Raw genomic sequence first — 13,439 nt, 5'->3', positions numbered from 1 at the left:
GGGAAAATAAAGGAAATTCAGACATGTGGGGAAATAAACTCAGCAGGGAATATCCTTCCCTATACTATCTCCTATAAAATGGATGCACATTCCTTCCTGTCTGCCTCATTCTCTGTAGCTGAGATGACAAAAGGAACAGCCATTGGATCCCGAGGCAGGTTCTGATCTGAAATCTTGCTCAGTAAACTGCAGTAGCATGCTGTGAGAATATTTGCTTTGTAGCATCAAATAATTTTAGAAGATAACAATAAGCATTTATCTGTGTTTTTCCTGTAACCATTTCTGGCTTTTATGCCTCATTACCTGTACTCACTTAAAATCTCTCTTTCTAGTTAATACACTTGTTTTACTGTATTATCTAATCCAGTGTGTTTAATTTGAGGTGTCCTGGTAACGATTTAAGTTAATAAACTGGCATACTATTCCCTTAGAGGAATAATAGACTTAATATGTTTGTACTATTCAGAAAAGGGCTGGGCAGTATAAGAAATACATTGCGAGAGGAAGATTCAGGACTCAGGGTGTATAGAGGTCACCAGGGATTATTAACCAAGACAGATGCGGTTACATGTAGACAGAGCTTGCATGCTGGAAGGCTGCTTGTGAGTGGTACAGGTGGGAGTTACTCCAGCAAGGCATTGTAAGGCACCACAGGCTTCAGGGCAGGGATAAAAAATCCCATTAATCTAGATTTGGCCTAGTATGTCACAGTGGCTCAGCAAAATCAGGTTTAAACACAACTTGGGCATCGCATAGATATAATAATTCTAAGTGAGTCTCAAGTGTGGTTGCTAGAAACAGTCAAAGAGGTTACAATTTCATTTTCTGTTTGTTTTTTTTTCCAGGTAGAAAATAAAAACAGCTAAACTTAAACATGGATTTCAGTGAAATATCTTGACCCATCCACTTCAGGAAAAGTATGAAAGCTTTGTAGAACCGTGTTTTTTTTTCTTTTTTAAATCAGACTATTTCAAAGCCTACTCAATCTGGATTTCATTAAATACGTTTAAAGTTTTACCTGAGAGTGCCCTTTAGGTATTCCAGCCCTTGGCTCCCTTCTAGGCAAACAGGTCTAATATAGTGATAGGTTACTAAAAACCCTATTCACCATATGTAAAGTTCTACCAATCTGAAAGCATCAGAAATGTACCCTCAGGTTAATATGCATTGTAGATTTTACACACACATAATGCTATCACCCAATCTTTAGTTTAAAAAAAAAAAAAGATTATTTATTAATAAAAAGAAAAGTGGTGTTGAATGGTTAAGGACTCCTACATACAGGTGGCTTTCAGTATTCAGAGATCAGGATAGGAACAATGATATTATATTTGCCGCGCTGCACGGGGTTCGAACCAGCGGGGTTTTAAAAATGGCGGCTCCCCGCTTATGCAAATGAAGCCCGGGAAATTCAAATCCCGGGCTTCATTTGCAAGTGCGGTATGCCTACATTACCCTCCTAGTTCGAACTAGGAGGGTAGTGTAGACATACCCAATGTTATTTATAAAAAAAATCTTATGAATCTTGACTCTCAGTTGCATGTTTAAGGTTGGCAAATCTGGATAGCAATTTTGGAGCAGCAAAGTGAGCTAGGTTCAGTGTGTGTGTTTGACAGTATGGTAGTTCTTAGCTAGTTGCAATGTACATCATGAGCAGTGAAAAAATAGTTTAAAATAGAATTTATAATTTTACGAAGTTCATTAATTCAGGGGCCAATTTTTTGGGGGAACTGATTCATGTTTTTGGAATAGTCAGCGCTGGTAATGCTAGGAACATGGAACAAGGAATCACACAGAGCACCAAAATGGGAGGAGAATTCATGGGTTTTATAAGATGGAAGTCTTCTGCTCAGGTCCATTCCTGGATTCCTTGTTTTCAAGATGTGCACCATAATGTCTAATAGTGCTGGTATTAGTTATAATGTCATACTAAAGAAAATTGTGCCATAGTGCACTTGTTGTATAATTTTAAAAGATCAGCATTAGGTAGGCAATTCCTTAGAATTTCTCTAAAATCTTTAAAATTGCAACAATTTGTTCTTTTGTAGCTATAATTAAATTTTATTAGAACACACTGGGTAGTGAGACTATAAAATTCAAAGCAAGAGTAGCACAAAAGGATATACCTGCTGTATATTAGAGCTATATCTGCAACCAAACTCCTTTTACTTGATGAATGTATGTATGTGAGTTAAGATATAGTCTATCAGTTTTCTAAAGAAGCTCACTTCATTTTTAATGCCTGTTCTGTATTAATTTTTTTGTCATCTAGAGAGCTGTTTTTATTTCTTGTTCGAGCTTTGCCTACAGTATATATGCTATATACCCAACAATCCTTAATCTCATCTGTCTGATCAGAGTGGAACAGATGTTGTGAAGTTCCATTTGTTTTCACTGACTCATTTCCTACCACCCTCCACACTATTTTTAGCAAAACTGTTCATCAAGGAGATAAAGCTCATCAACCAACAGATTAGAATACAGAATTGTTTTAAGCAAACTCTATGACATGGTAGCGTGGTGCTGCATCTTCTTTCAAAGTGCATAAATTGTTGCATAATCTGTCAAAAAGAAAATAAAGGCAGTCCAAGTAAACAGCCCTCTTTGGCCATATGGCAAGTTCATTTCAGTGACCACTGGCCAAAGTGCAGACTGTGTGGGCTGCATGTAGCCCTTCCAGATTTCTAATGCACCTCAGGTGGGTTGGTAGCAGTATGGGTATGTCTACATGACAGCGTTATTTCAAAATATCTTAGTTTGAAATAGTTATTTCGAAATAGCTTATTTTGAAATAACACATCTAGACACAAAATGCATTTTGAAATAGTGTTTTTCTATTTTGAAATAGCATGTCCACACTGATAAGATGCTGAATTGCATTTTAAGGCCGGCCAGAACCGGTTCTGGCAGGGCATCAGGTCAGGAGTTAACCTCAGGCAGCAGCCACACAAGGTATCTGAGACCTGTGCTTAAATGGACCGAGCCCGCCCTCCTCCCGGACAGCCGGTTCTAAGGTTTCCCTGCTTGCTTGCCTACCTCGCTGAGGGACAGCAATGAATTTTTTTTCTCTGCATGCTCTGGTTGCCCTCACTCAGGACACCACAGCACTATGCAGCATGGAACCAGAACCACCCCGGGCACTCTGGTGCTTCTCCTAGACATGTTGCTGTGAGTCTGGCAGCACGTTCTGCAGGCAGTAACAGTCTCCCTGGTGTGCCCCACTGGGGGCTTGTGCCACATTCTTCCCTCACATCCTTCCACTTACCCCTTCCTAACTCCCCTTCCTGCTGTACAATAAAAGACACATGTGTTCATTACAACAAAGCCTCTTTATTGAACAAAACTGGGGGGGGGGGAATGAAACTGAGGTGAGACTGGGAAAAGAAGGTGGGAGAGGAAGGGTAGGAGAGGGGAGGGGGAAACCCAGGAGGAGGGAGCTGGCAGGGGGAGGCAAGGGAAAGAAGGGGGAGGAGAAGCTCAGGACTCAGGGTTGGGGATCTCGCCGGCCCAACTATCTCCCAGCACAGTGGATGCAGGGGCCGCAGAGTCCCTGGGGGTGTGGGGAGGGTGGGGAGGAAGAATCAGGAGGGGGAGAAGGAGTAGGAGTAGGAGCAGTAGCTGGGGAGGCAACAGGGGCTGGAACAGCATGAGGCAGCAAACTCTGCCCCAGGGTTGATCACCTGAGAGGCATGGACCATTCTGCCCCCCAGGATGCCATTAACGGCATCAAAATGGGGGAAGGGGTCAGGTCTGCCCCTGGTTGGGAGCTGCCACCTGTGGCCCTGGCATACTCTTGCCGGAGCGCCTTTATTTTCATGTGAACCTGCTCCTCGGTTCGCATGTAGCCTTTGGTGGCCAGACTGGCAGCCATCCGCCTGTAGATAGTTGCATTTCTCCATTTAGTAAAGAGATCATGGATGTTGGAGGCATCCCCCCGAACCTGAATTAGGTCCATGATCTCTGCACTGGACCAGGCAGGCACCCACCTGGTAGGCTCCTGGGAGCTGGCAGACTGGTCCTGGGGAGCGGTGGAGGGCTGGCTGGCACTGGCTGCCTGGCTCATGCTGGGGCCACTGGGTCAGGTGCAGCAACTGCTAGCTCTGGGCTGGCAGGCTTGGAGTTGGCACAGACATTGTGGCCAGAGTTTACCCCTTTAATGTCTCTGGGAGGAAGAGGAGGGGAGGGAGAAGAGTTTTCTTGGTTGTGCCCAGAGTTGCCACCAGAGCACCCTGGGAGGGGCTGGAGGCCCCTTCTTTTGAAATAAGCGTCTACACAGCGCTTATTTCGAAATAGCAATTTTGAAATTGGTGATATTCCTCGTGGAATGAGGTTTAACAATTTCGCAATAAGCCCTCCGCTATTTCAATTTAATTTTGAAATAGCAATTTGGCTGTGTAGATGCTGGTAAAGTTACTTCGAAATAACTTTGTTGTGTAGACATATCCTATTTTTTAATGACCCGTTTGCTGGTCCTTGACCCTTCCTTTCCTGTCTGATTGATTGGTCCTTTTATCCCACCTGAAAGTGGCTTAGCTGAACTCAGTGCCTTTTGTTGGTTAGGGCACAGTGCAGCTTCATTCATTGCAGGTGATGCTGCTTCCAACTAACCTCCTTCTGCCTGGCTCATCAATACATTGAAAGAGCAGCAAAATAGATGAACACTGTGGATGAAAAAAATCAGCAAGGGCTGTAGAGAAGAGGAAAAGAAAAGTGGAATGCTGCGGAAGGGAGAAAAGCAAAATGGACAGACCTCCACAGAGAATCCATGCTTGAGATTTTCAAAGTTATCTAGAAGGCTGAGAAAGACAGTGTGGGTGGAGTAACATATTTAATTGGACTCACTTGTGTCAGTGAGGGAGACAAGCTTTTGAGCTTACACAGGGTACGTCTAGACTACAGAGTTTTGTCGACAGAAGTTTTGTTGACAGATACTGTCGACAAAGCTTCTGTCGACAAAGAGCGTCTACACTACATTCAGTTCTGTCGACAAAGCAAGCTGCTTTGTCGACATGGCAGTGTAGACGCAAGGACAGTTTACATGCAATAACACCTTCTGTCGACAGAACTCTGTCGACAGAAGGCGTTATGCCTCGTAAAATGAGGTTTACCAGCATCGACAAAACTGCTGAGTTCTGTACATAACGTCGACAGAACTCAGCAGTAGTGTAGATGCAGGTATAGTTTTGTCGACAAAAGTCCACTTTTGTCGACAAAACTCTGTAGTCTAGACACACCCACAGAGCTCTTCTTCAGGTCTGGGAGAAGTCTCAGTGTGTCACTGCTAAGTACAAGATGGAACAAATTATTTAGCAAAAGTAGTTAAAAGATACTTCATGCAACCATTCAAGGTGAAGTGGGCAGTTAACCCATCTGCAGTCATAGGATAAAAAAAGAGTTAGTGGCCATAGATAAACATAAAGCCAATATCTCTGAGTCAATTATTTTTTTATGTCTAGCACATTATGAACTGAAGTTCCCAGACTTGTCTTTTGAAAATGCTTTACAGGTTTGCTTTGAGGATGAGGACAGAAAGGTCAGATGTGGAATGAGTGATTTGTGAAAAATGTTTGCATACACGTGAGACGGTGCATTGGTTTTTGTCTTTATCCTGTGTGAGTTCATTTGAGAACAAAGTAATTGGTCTGGGTTTACCTTCATAATTGTTTTGGGAGCATTTAGTGCCTTGGATGTGGTACATCTCATGCTGTCATAGGCATGTATGGGGTCCATGGATCTTAAAGTGAGTTGTATGGGGTATTGATCATAATAACAGTGAAAACATGTATACAGGTTTGGTATCTGTTGCTCTGGTGCTGCTTTGAGTTGGTGTATCCTGGGCTGTGGGGAACCTTGCTTCTAATGATGAGTTGGGGGAAGGGGAGTGGTTGTTTGAAGGCCAGAAGAGGGAGTTTAGGAATGTGGTTTTCACTAAGTACTGGCTATAATAGTTTAATGATGCCCATACGGGTCCCAGCATTGGGTGGTGCAATTCAACCTCTTTGCTTTGTATGTAGAATGCAACATATCCCTGCATTACAGTGCATTGAAATCTTGTGCATAAACTACACTGAAAGAATAGGGGATGTTATTTATTAATTTGTAACTTTGTCATTATTATTCATTACTGATAGTTTGTTCTCCAGTACAAATCTCTTTTTTTCAGAGAATTTTCTTGGGTTTGCTTTTTTTTTTCCTTTCAAGTTTTATTTTGGTTTGTCTTAGCCTTTTCAATAGTTTTGTTTCTCAGTTGCAGTGGTAATTCAGAGCACATTTTATTTGTTTGAACAAAATTGAAGTGCTGAGGGGGGAAAATGCAGAAGTTTAATCTCCAGGGAGCTGATCCTCTTTCCGAGAATTGGATAACCTTTTAGATGAGTTTGGTTTTTTTTGTAAAGCCTCATAATGTGCCCTAGGATCCCATACTTTACCCAAGTACTATAAACTTTGGATCTGTTCCACTCAGTAATAATGTACATATATAATGTATTGCATTCAGAGGGAACTAAAGGGTTTGAACAGATATTGTACAAGTTTGTATTGTATGTATGAACACGAGATGTCTTGCCACCAAACTGCAAGGTAAATTGATGGGGCAAAAGATGGGGATTTGAGAGATCACCTCCCTTTATCTTGGGCTTGACCCTGTACAGCACAGGTGAGGAGCCCTGCGCATATAACACGCTCAAGGTTAAAAAGAGCACCAAAAAAAACTTGATTCTCTATGAAGGACAACCCTGCTGCACAACTATCACATTAATCCTCCCTAGCGGTGGGAGAGCGTGGCCTAACAGGGAAATGCATACCAAATCCACTCTGTTCTGAGGCCTGGCCTCCTGTTTTAACCAATGTGTTCGTGATTCAAGATAGCAGGTGCACCTTGCTTTTAGGCTATTTGATGTGGAGGACGAAGCTTGCTGTTGAACCTTACAGTTACTATTTCTATCTGACACTCTGACACTCTGGGGACTCACATGCTGATATATGTACATGCTTCTAATGCTTTTGGAATACAACTAGCTTGAGTATTCTGCTCAAACATGTGCTGGTGTGTGACAGCAATGGGAAATTGTTGATTTCCTCCCATCTTTGTTGGTGAAATAAATTTACATCTGCAGCAAAATAATTTGAATTCCACTTATTTTCTTCTTTTTAAGATCCTCATGGGGAAACTCATCTTTACTAATCATGGAGACTGCCTAATGATCTTTAAGTAAGGGGAAATTCATGATAGATTCTGAGATTTTGTTTGCAGGGCCAGAAGGGGCTATTTGAGTCATCTAGTCTGATTTCCTGCATAACACAGGTCATGCCCATCATCCAGTAATTGAGTTCAAGGTCTAGAAAATATATTTTCAAACGGCATCCCATCTTGATTTAAAGACTTAATTAGATTTCTTGAAAATATATTTCCCTCAGTGAAATAGATACATAAAGACTAAATGATAGCTTCTAGCTTCTGTTTAATGAAAGGCATAATGACAAAGACTGAGTCAGTGCCATTTGAATGAGTTACAATCCCTCCTTGGTTTACTTAAAACTAATTACAGAAATGCTAATATCCGAAAATGATCCAGTCTCCTATCAAAGTTGGATTAATAAATTAGCATAGTGGTAGCTGCCAACTGATTTGTAACTATCTAAAACCACGCCCCTTGGTAGTATGTAAGCCCTTGAGCCACTGCTTTTTGAGCTAGAAAACTTCTGCTACCAAGACTTCATCACCCTCTGTTTCTGGCCAGCTGCCCCTAGAGCCAGAGAGACCACTACACTGAACTGGTTAATAGGAGGGACCAATAGTACCATCTATTAATAATGTTTGCTGATGCTTCCCATTATAAGACCCTATTTTCAGTTGCATTTAACTTTGCCAAATGTTAACAGTTTGGGTGGAAATTTTCCATGTCAGGTATCTACCTTATGACGAAATTCTTTTTCTTTTTTATTTATTTATTTGGAAAACTTTAGCCAAAATTGCTCAGTCATTACTGACAATTAGATGTTGCTTGTCCCATTTTAAATTCCGGTGATCTTTTCTTTTCCTGGATGTTTGGAGAAGAGACTCAAAATTTGGCAAGAGGTGGCCTTTATGTCACCGAACAGATGCAAGGGCCAGAGCTCTTGCAAGCTGAAAAAACAGGGTCCTTCAACCAAGAGGGTTGAAGTCTCTGGGAATAGAATATAAGTTAAAACCTGGTTAAGGTGCAAAGATCTTTCACTTTAGAGGATATTAGCTACCAGCATGTTATACGTCTGTGGAACGTCCTGACTGAGAGAACCAGGGCCAAGGAAAGGAAAAGAATGGTTAAAAAAAATCAACCTTGAACTGAAGCTGTAGCTTGTAGAGTTAAGTCTAAACCACTAGAAAGCATATTTTACATTTGTTTGCTTTGAAACCATTTGGTCTTTATACCTTGTACTTTTGTTCATAGCCTACATCTTTTTTGTTCAGCTTGTTTTACTTTTCAACTAAATTACCCAGTGCCATGTTGGAATTGAAGTGGTTGTTCACCCCAGTTAAAGCAACAAGCTGCTGTGCTTTGTCTCTGTAAAGGAGTGATTGAACCTTACCACTCCTCTGAATGTTTCACGACAGGTCAGGAAAATGTGGGACTGTGTGTGTAAGGGTCACTTGTCTAGTAGTAACTAAGGCTGGTGAGGACCAGAATTGTAGGCAGGCTGCTTGGGTCAGAGTGCTGAACCAGGACTACACAGCCTCAGGAAACTGCGTGCTTGTCTGCTGGCTGTTGGTTTTCAGGTTGTGAGTTACAACAGACCTTTCAAGGCACCCAGAGTTACAGGATGTGTGATGAAGCAACATGTCTCCAGTCTGGACTGCACCTCAGAACATGATACCACTGCAAAGGCCTTTGTCTGCCCATTGTCCTAGACCTTGTAAAACTGGATTATGCAGCACACCCAGGGGTTAAGGGGGGTGTGTGTGGGGAGGGAGGAGAGGACGGTGGGACTTGCAAGAAATTATTTGTAAGCATTGTCTTTTATCAGTAAATGGAAGCTACTGGAAATACTTGCCCTGTTTCCCATTCACAAATACCCTTAACCTATGCCTGATTCAATCCTTTGGAGTACCGGGGACAACCCCATAAGAATCAGACCAGAAGATGGGCATGTAGTATTCACAAAATATTACAGGTATCTCCCATGACCTTCATAACACTCTCCATCTATTGCCGAATGTTCCTCTTACTTAACTATAGCCTTCCCCCCATATACTCCTTAAATTTATCATAAATGCTTCCATTCTTTCAAGGGTAAAGTGTTAAAAATCTGGTGCTTTAACACACCAAGAAAATGACCTAGATAAACAGTTTTTTAAGCAGCTCTCTTTCGGAGGACATTTTTAACATCCCTCTAACAATACTTGGTTTCAGAGAGCATCCTGCCTGTCTCGAACATCTTATATAAACCGGATACATTAATAGACAGACAAGAGAATGAGGTTTTTTTATTACAGATTTATGCATTTCCACTTTTGGTTCATATATTAATGATCAATAAGCATATGGCGCCCTACCCTGGAAGTTATTAGTCTTAATATCTGTTGTAATTATCTTGGAAAAAAACTATCATGATATATTTCAAACACATCCAAATAGGGACTCATTAAAAACAGAGACTCCTTGGCAGCCAGTTAGCAGCTGTATGTTCCAAATGAGTTTCCCATTGCTATATTTACTTGTATTGGCTGTCACCAGAAAAGCTACATCTGTGCTATAACCGGGATCGACAGAGTGGAGGTCGATCCAGTGGCAGCTGATTTAGTGGGTCTAGTGAAGGCCCACCAAATTGATTGCAGATTGTTCTCCAGTAGATCCCCTGTACTCTATCCAATATTAAAAGAGTAAGGGAAGTCAACAGGAGTGTCCTGGAGTAATTCTCAGACCTGAGCACACCAGATGTCCCATTGAGGGAAACTTTGGGGGCCTTAGTGCATCATGTTCTCTGCCCCATCCCCATTTCACTTCATTTACACAGACATTACAGATGTTTTGCTCTTTGCCTCCCCCCGAGCTCCAGGCCCTGATACTTTTGTCCCTCCTTTCCCCCTCAGCCAGCTCTGAGGATCCCCAAAGTGATATGCTGGCATGATGTGTCCTGCCCTCAATTCCCTTTCTGACCAGTGATAGGTTAGTTTTTGATTGCAGCCTCTAGCTCTTTTCTTCCTTCTCTGCAGCTGCTACTAATCTCTCTCTGAACGTGCTGGCAATCAGCTGTAGGTTCCTCAGGGTGGGTGGGAATCTGACACCTCATTTTCTGTCCAAGTCTGCTATCCTGTCTCCATGACCTTCTCCCTGTTTGGATTTGCTCAAGGGAGTAGAAAAAGGAAAAAACATTAGCTAGTAGTTACTGAGAAAAGAACTTGAAACGAAGTGGACAGACAGCTCCAGAGAAAAGGAAAAATAGCCAAAGGAACTCCCCCTGTCCCAGTGATAATACAGACTGCAGAATCATACAAGAATTGGAAGGGACACTCAAAATATCAAGTCCAGGCCCCTATCCTCATGGCAAGATTAAGCCCCATCTAGGTCATACATGATAGATGTTTATCCAACCTGCTCTTAAATATCTCGAGATTGAGATTCCACAACCTCCCTAGGCAATTTATTCCAGTGTTTAACCACCCTGACAGTTAGGAAGTTTTTTCTAATGTCCAATCAAAACCTCCCTTGCCACAATTTAAGCCCACTTCTTTTTGTCCTATCATCAGAGGGCTAGGAGAACAATTTTTCTCCCTCCTCCTTGTAATGCCCTTTTAGATACTTAAAAACTGCTATCATGTACCCTCTTGGTCTTCCCTTCTTTAAATTAAACAAGCCCAGTTCTTTCAAACTTCCCTCATAGGTTACGTTTTCTAGACCTTTAATCATTTTTTTGCTCTTCTCTGGACCTTCTCCAATTTCTCCACATCTTTCCTGAAATGTGGTGCCCAAAACTGGACATAGTACTCCAATTGAGGCCTAATCAGTGCAGAGTAGAGTGGAAGAATGACTTTTTGTATCTTGCTCACAACACTCCTGTTAATGCATCCCAGAATCACATTTGCTTGTTTTGCAACAGTGTCACGCTGTGGACTCATATTTAGCTTGTGGTCCACTATGATCCCTAGATCCCTTCCTGCAGTACTCCTTTCTAGACAGTCACTTTCCATTCTGTATGTGTAAAACGGATTCTTCCTTCCTAAGTGGAGTACTTTGCATTTGTCCTTATTAAACTTCATCCTATTTACCTCATACCATTTCTCTAGTTTGTCCAGATTATTTTGAATTAGGATCCTATACTCCAAAGCACTTGCAACCTCTCCCAGCTTAGCATCATCTGCCAGCTTAATAAGTGTACTCTTTATGCCATCATCTAGCAGAGAGCTGGTCAACAACTGCTGGATTTCAGTGAGAGAAGTGTCTAGTGTGTGTGTGGGGGGAGGGGGAGGTGAGCCGCGCTCTCTCACAACCTCTTGCTTTGCAGCAGAAGGTGAGTTCTTGTAGAAATTGCCTTCTTTCCCGGATTTCTACCACTGTTGTGTGGAAGAGAAAGAAACTGAGATTTTTCCTGGAGACCGAAATCAATTTTCTTGAATAACAATATGTAACTCTAGGTCCAAGATGTCAAAGGTGAGGGTTTTTTTTTTTTAATTTGTTGGGAAGCAGGTCTCAAATCCAAATCACGGGGAAGGCTGGAATTCCTGATATGTACCAGCTTTTGCAAAACAAATGTTTTTAGCTCTTCCCTGCTCCTCTGCCTCATGTGGGAACACACAAAGCTTCTGGAAAGCACCTGGAGCATCTAAGAGGTCACTTTCTAAATAGGGCATTTTTTCAGGTACCTTTTCATCAAGAGAAAAAGAAATTTCCATTTCAGGGACTTGTTGGAGCCTCACAATAACCCTAGGGCAATTCAAGGATTTTAACAAAGGATTGTATTTAATTTAGAAGAGAATGAGAACAGTAGCAAATAGATTCTTTTTAGAATTAATGACCTTTGAATGGATAGAGTGCCTAAAATACAAAATGATCTTGAATCATGCTTTTTATAAGAGGGGGAAATAAAATAATCTTTTTGTGGGTGGAAACTGCAGATATCTCAGCAGGAGCTGAACTTTACTTTGTTCATTCCCAGCCAGAACACTTACTCAACAAAAACATGTCACAATATTAATTCAAATAAAAAGCAAATACTAGAAGTAAAGAGGAAATGTATTTAGTGTTCACCCACCTTTTTATTCAGATTTTCATAAGAGGCTCTTTGGATGGTCTCACCACATCTCAAACCTCAGAACATACATCCATACTGGATATAAATGTAGTTATGTTAATCTTCAGACAGCAAAGCCAGTTGGCTTTCTTAAGGCTGTATAGCAGCTAGGATGCATAGTCACTAGCATCTGCTAGGGTATGTTGCAAAGCATGCCCTCTAACCCTTCCTTTTCCCCAGAAACCTCAGCATCTCAGTTTCTGTTTGTCTATTCCAGCTTCTGAACAACACAAATAATAAGAATTCCTTGTTTTGCTGTATAGCTGTTTAAATCATTGAACATTTTTTTCCATTGGAAAAGTATAAAAATTCATGACTATTGATCAAAATATATAAAAGGGGTTTCCTCAGGTTAGGACACTATGGGTACATCTACCCTGTGGGCTAAAGTAGAGTTAAGATATACAACTTCAGCTACATTAATTGTGTAGCTGAAGTTGAAGTACCATAACTTGGCTTTAGGCGCTGTCTATATAGCAGGAAGTCGAAGGAAGAACACTCTTACTTCAACTTCCCTTACTGATCATGAAATGAGGATTAAAGAAGGTGGAGTAAGAAGCTCATTATTTCAAAATTATTTTGAAATAACAGGCTTGCTGTGTAGATGCGCACTCTGTTATTACAAAATAAGTGTGCAGAGGCTCACTGTGAATCTGGAGCCCCACCATGTAAATATGCATTCATGTGCTTGTGTGTTAGGCATCCATATTGAAAAACATTGGCCAATATTTACATTGAATTATTCAAACAGCTTTATTCCTGAAACTGGTTAGTCACTGCCGGCTGAATCCCAAGGAACCAGAACCAAAGGGAACTAAACTGCTAGGAAAGTGAATTATTTTCTGTAAATATTGTGTCTTCTGTTGGCACGTAGGTCGCAGTGACGGGTAAGTGTCCACAACGATGTTGGAGCCAAGACCTTGATCATTTGGTGGTGGACAGATTTCTGAGACACCAGTGAGCTTGTAATTAGTGAATTCTTTGACAAGAGCTGTCCTGACCTTGTGCTTTTCAGTGTGAACATGTTCCATGTGGAAAATGGAGACATGGAACATGCCTTTCACGTCTGATTTGGTGGTGATGTTGATTTAAGAGTGAGTACTACAGTGTTGCTTATACTAGTCATATGTATAAAGATTGCAACAAGGGGCCCAATTTAGTGGGACAGTGTG

The 13,439-nt window shown here is 41.5% G+C and overlaps 1 long non-coding RNA gene across 2 annotated transcripts in view; it reads left to right on the top strand.

Annotated features, from left to right (window-relative positions):
• The window catches only part of LOC142827650 (uncharacterized), a 159,638-nt gene that overhangs the window by 69,579 nt on the left and 76,620 nt on the right, over positions 1 to 13,439 (top strand). Inside the window, exon 4 of one of the 2 annotated variants that reach the window (XR_012902353.1) lies at positions 846 to 985. The exons of the other annotated variant lie outside the window; for it this stretch is intronic. This is a non-coding gene — a long non-coding RNA (uncharacterized LOC142827650). Of the gene's footprint in view, positions 1 to 845; positions 986 to 13,439 lie in introns of those variants that run through there. 2 annotated transcript variants of the gene reach the window in all.

The sequence above is a fragment of the Pelodiscus sinensis genome, chromosome 3, assembly GCF_049634645.1.
Source record: "Pelodiscus sinensis isolate JC-2024 chromosome 3, ASM4963464v1, whole genome shotgun sequence".
NCBI classification, from domain to species: domain Eukaryota; kingdom Metazoa; phylum Chordata; order Testudines; family Trionychidae; genus Pelodiscus; species Pelodiscus sinensis.
Note: the sequence above shows the minus strand (reverse complement) of the source record. Positions and strands in the feature narration are given on the sequence as shown.